The following is a 6,019-nucleotide window of genomic DNA, read 5'->3' on the forward strand; positions in this document are numbered from 1 at the left end:
TTATTGTCAATAAAATGTGAATGTAATGGTCATTGATTATCATATGGCTTTTTAATTGGAAGGAAAGGGAATTGTATATTATAATCTCTATTGAAGAACGGTAATAAGAATGATGCTCTGTGCTTGCCCTGCCTTCCCGTTAACCAGACATTAACACTAATGGCCAAAATGCTCCACTTCAGAATGCAGCCTCCAAATGTTAGCCTGACATCATGTAAGCCACCTCCTAAAGACTTAGGAAACAGCTTATTTAATATGACTTCACTGGTGCACATTTTCCACACTTTCCAAATTTTCTGGACTTTTGGATCAAATATACTCAAGTACAATGTGTCAGAAAATACCAAAACAATGCTACACTGAATTGATTGCCTACATGCTAGGTTCATCCTGGCTTTAGTCTTTATGCTAACATAAAGTAACTGGCTGCTAACAATATAATCATTACATTAATGTTAAAAATCATCAGTTTGTAAAACAACACATTCAATGCATTTCCAAAATTCTATTGTTTAAAATAATTTCAGCCATCAATCTTTAATCAATGAGGAGACAAATAATGTAAATATCACTGTGGTACTATGAACACAGTGGTCACAGGGTTACTTGTGTTGTGAAGTAGGTCGGGGCAAAGTCAGTTTTTCTTACACCAGCAGCCTTTTTGTATTCACAACATAAACTGTCGTGGCTATAAAAATCTTTGTGTGTGCGGTGTGTGCTCCCCTGGCATATGGTCCTGTATAAAAGGTTTCTTAAGGTGAAGTTAGAGTACTTCAGGACATTCTGTCTCTGCCAGTATCAGTATCCGCATGTGAAGTGCAAATGGCAGAAATTCGATTTCCTACAATTGTGTGTGTGGGAAAGAGAATGTGTACGTGTCTCACAGCGTACTCACACTTTTCTCAATAAGATTAATCTCTTTCTGATGCTTTCTGTCTTGTTCAGTACATCCATGCAGCTGCTCAAATTGCACCTCCGCCCTGTTCACAAGCTTACAGAAGCCCATTTCTGCCCCTCCCATTATGCCTGGGAGACTGTACTACAAACTGTAGCTCAGGCACCACAGAGAGTAAAAGTGGCTGATTCAGCTTCTGAAAGATAGATTGGAGAAGAAAAAAAAAAGGAGGACAGGAGTGGCAGCATCTCTGTGTGTGTGTGTGTGTGTGTGTGTGTGTGTGTGTGTGTGTGTGTGTGTGTGTGTGTGTGTGTGTGTGTGTGTGTGTGTGTGTGTGTGTGTGTGTGTGTGTGTACTTCAGAGCATCTCTGCACCCCAGCAGACAGCAGCAGAACACAGGTCATCAATGGAACTGTCAGATGATCCAAGGTCAAGGGAGCAAGACGAGGCTCCCCCAACACCTCTGCCCTATGTGTCCCAACTGAAAACCAGCAGTTACAGTGCAATCCAGCAGCATGGCTACTCTGCATCCATCTACCTGCGGAACAGAGAAAAGCTGGAAAGGGTAAGCAACTTCCTTACAAACATCAGTTACTTTTTTAAAAGTGAAGAGGTAAAGTTAAACCTTGATTATTGTAGATGTGTAAAACTAGCTAGAAGAAAAAAGGTGTCAGCAACTGTCAAATATGCAATGAGCCATTCTGTGAGTTTAGAGGAGCGATTCACTCCATCTGCTGGAAATCCATTCACTTTGCATGCTTGTGATGTATCTGCTTTAACACTGGAGTATGCAGCTGAGGTTTGTTGCCTCCAATGAAAATAAATTACAACTTTCTTTCCAGCTGGTTCACACCCAGCAAATCCACATCAACCCAAAAAGGACAAATGCTCAGGTTTACCTACCAGATTTTGCAGATTTCTTAGAGTTTGAGTCCGTTCTCGTCTTTATAAGCATTCGCGTTTACTTAAGTATTTCTTTAAACATTATGCTTTAAAGCTGTGAAACCTGACTGAAACTCTTCATTCCCCTGCAGATGATCTGTTAGCTGTTTTACAATTGTTCGAGAAATTTTTGAGATAAAATGAAAGTTTAAGACAGCTGGTTCAAGTGATGGCTTTTCAAGTAACAGTTTAACTACTGCTAGCTTTAAGGCCAATGGTAGCCGATAAATAGAGATAGGCTGATTATATTTAAGATTGAAGATTGATGATTTGTTCAGAATGATAAAATCACATGATGAGAGATGAGGTGCAAATAAGGAATTATCCAAAAAGGGAAAAGTAAGCTATGCAATGGCTTCTCCCTTTAGAAGTCACCACACCGAATCATCTGCCTCAATCTTACTTCATCTCTAGCATCATCCTTTGTCACACCAGCCCTCTGCATGTCCCCCTTCACTTTCCACGAATCTTCCTCTTTCCCCTGGTAGTTTCATATCAGTGAACTATGCCAGTATATCCGCTATCCTGCACCATGTTCAAACCATCTCAGTCATGCCTCTCTAACTTTAGCTCTAAATCACTTAACTTAAGCTGATAGCTTCTATAGACTAATTTCTAAACCTGTCCATCATGGTCACTGCCTATGAAAATCTTAAAATCTTCACCTATGCTACCTCCTGCTTGGTGGCTGGATAAATATCAATCTGATATGTATCTCTGACCATTTTATGTGTTAGCATTTTTCACAAAAAGGGAAAAATGTCTAATATTTCTAATTCCTTTTAAAGCATTGCACCATTACTCCCAACACAGTTCTGTTGCACAGAATTTTAACTCAGAATCGAATCTTTCCAGACATGATTTAGATCCAGTTAGACCAATTAGATCTTCGGAAGCCAGTTAATATACTTAAAATATTGAGCAGAATTGATGAAGCTATGCATTTACGGGGTGTCCTTCCAAGAGATTCACTTACTTTCTTTCCTGTTTATAAGCAGCAGAACGGTATAAAGCCATTTTCTCTACATTCCCTTTCCTATTGCTGCAAATTGTCCATCATAGCATAAAAATCCACTTTATCTGCATTTCAGTAACTTAAATGCCCACTGAGATATTGTTGTTACATTTAAGAGAATTGTCAAGAAAAACTAGCTAACCCTGTTCTCATTCTTGTAGTAATAAAGCCAAAATGTGTGCATGGCAAGGTTTTTAAATCATCATAATTACACATACTAATGTGTTAGCACTGTGTGGCTCTTAAATGTGAGACTATTAATTAGTTCTTTGTGTTGGAGGACTCTACTGCACATAAGAAAATGTCCTGTACAGAGAGACAGGAAGGGACGAAGTGTAAAGTTTGCTGTGACCTCTGAAGCCTCCTGCAGAAAGCATTTCTTCAAAAGAGAGCATGTGAAGCATCACCATTATTAATATAATGTATATTCAATAAATTAGTAAACAAAGCTCCATTACTGGTAAATTGTAAACAGTTTTCTGGAATGACTGCTTACCTTGAGATCTTAATAATTTTGTATCAAGCAAATTCTTGGTCATGAAAAAAAAGTTAAACATTAACTGATTGTCTGTCTTTTAACCATGTGGCCTGTTAGCTGAAGAGAACTAGTAAACCCAGTGCTCTGCTGGGGACAGACAATTACTGATAGAGTGAGACAACCTAACAGGATCATTTTTCATTGCTGGATCCCTATCTGCACCCCATCCACACTCCCTTTGGCATGTTGCCTAGCTGTCTCCTGTGGCGCTGTGCCCAGTCAGCTTTCACTCAGCACATCACCCTGACTATGACGTTAGAAAACACCACGTCCTGTGCGCTCATGGAAAACCTGCTGTTGAGCTTTCGGTGTGAAGGTGAAACACCTATACACAGAAGCGTTCTTCACAGGCAATCACAGGGGGGGTGTTTTAACGGGAGGGGAGGTCACCTTAATTAATGTGGAGCTAGTAAAAGGAGACAAGATGTCATATAGAGTAATTATAAATGTAAGCCTCAAAGGACAGTACAGATGGCCTGTTAAAAAGTAATAAAGCATTTTAAATTGAGTTTAAAAAGCAGGTGCTTTAAATGCATCTTGAAACATTTAATTCTAACAGAAAGGACAAAAAATTTGAAGAAATTTAGGATCCATTTCCTGTTTTGTAAAACAGAAGCAATAAAGCTAGCTGAAACATTTACACCTCAAGATACTTTCACCATCATCATTTTTCACACATACCTCTACTGCTATAGAACCCTTATATTTGGATCATTTGCTCATTGTTGCTTGGTAGGTATTCCATGCCTTACTATTCAAAAGTCTATCAGTGAAATGACTGTGCAGTTACTAAATTGTTTATGTCAACAGTTTTCTGTCATGACCGCCAGTGACCAGAGTCTCACTCACTTTGTTGCTGAGCTATAAATTGCCCTTTATAACTCCGTCTGAGCTTGTGATGGTTGGGAACACTGAAAATCCAATTCGGCATGTCACTTTGTTTCTTTCTCAGTTTGAAAGTGTGATTGTATGACCCCATGTGTGCAGCTTTAGGAACATTCACCTCTCATGGGAAATAACTCAAATAGTTTTGTTGACCCATCCCTTTCTCTCTTTCTCACTCTCTCTCTCTCTCTCTCTCTCTCTCTCTCTCTCTCTCTCTCTCACTCTGTCACCCACACACACACACATACACACACAAATGCAGTTTGACGTGCAGAGGGCACCTGTCCTAGACAGGCAAAGCAGTTTTCCCTGTTACGTTTTTATTCCACTACTACGAGATCTCGTCTTAATGTGTCTTTTTTTTTAGTTAAAATTCAAACTTTGTACTCTGCATGCATTTTGTGTATTAATGTGTTTGAAACTTTGAAGAAAGAATGTATTCATGAGTATTAGTTGTATTAAAAGAGTCACTCCAAAACTCTACAGCACAAATTGCTTGTTTGACGGGTTAATTTGTGATAAAGTCCACAAAGCTATGGAATACTAGCACTGTTGCAATATTTTGCTGCTAGCCTACAGAGTCTGCTGATAAATGTTACTTCAAGCAGTTCTATCTTACTATATCAGTAGCATAATTTACTGACCTGTCTCTGAGAGTCATTCTTATTTGCTCCCAGACATGCAAATACATCTGTTTTTGCCTAAGAGAGTGAATGTAGCAAAAACCCCTCCAGCCTCTGTGGCATAGCTAAGTGCTAATGCTTTTTTTGTGGCAAGAATGTTACTAACATGCATCTATATAAATGCTGAGTGAGACAACTGCATCTGCTGATTAGCACAGCTGAGGCACACCCTGATGGAAGTTTTATTTTTGCAGGTATTTGTTCATCAATTAAACAATGTTTAAATTGAAAATTGCACCGGATGATGGCTCTGCATAAGATTTCAGGGAGTCGCTAAAGTTACTACAGTTCAGCATGAAGGAGATATGAAATTTAAAGCAAATTTTTTACTGATGAAATTGTTGGTATGTATAACTTAAAATTAGAAAAATCAACACATTTCTTTAAAGTTTACTTAAATGCAGTAGTGCATACAGATTCCTCCTAACATTTTTCGACCTCACATACAGGTCTCATAAACATAACAGAAGCGTACCTGCAGTTTGGAGCATATGTCGTTTTGCTGCCATTAAGCATATATTCATCTGTGAGGAAAGAGTTGTGGGGGGGGGAGGAGGAAGGAAAAAGGATTTTACATATTTCATTTTTTTCCCCACTGAGACCCTTCTGTTCAATAATATGAGGAGCTCTTAAAGCTATAGCAGAATTGAAACATGGTTCATTCCACTGGAATAAAGCAAATCTACTGCAGTGATTTAAACAAAGTGGGAATTAAAGAAGATAATTATGCCAACTTCCATTTATATCAATTATTAATGGGAGCTATAGGGCTTTTGTAGATGCCTCAATATTTTCTGAGTGTAACCGTGAATGCTGAGTGTGGGTGTGCATGCGCCTGCATACAGTATGGTGAGCAGGCATGTGCGATCTACTGAGTCCAAAATATTTTGGGGGAGTTTTGCTGCAGCTGTCACATTTACTAATGGCATGTTTCAGCATCGCTCCCTTCTAAGCACAGACCAACTGCTTGCTGCCAGATGAGTTTTATTCACTTGGCAGATAAAGGAGGGAAATACAGCTGGAAAAGGAAGAGAAGAGGGAAAGTGAGGGAGGGGGAGGAG

The sequence above is a fragment of the Astatotilapia calliptera genome, chromosome 6 (genome assembly GCF_964374335.1).
Source record: "Astatotilapia calliptera chromosome 6, fAstCal68.1, whole genome shotgun sequence".
Taxonomy (NCBI): domain Eukaryota; kingdom Metazoa; phylum Chordata; class Actinopteri; order Cichliformes; family Cichlidae; genus Astatotilapia; species Astatotilapia calliptera.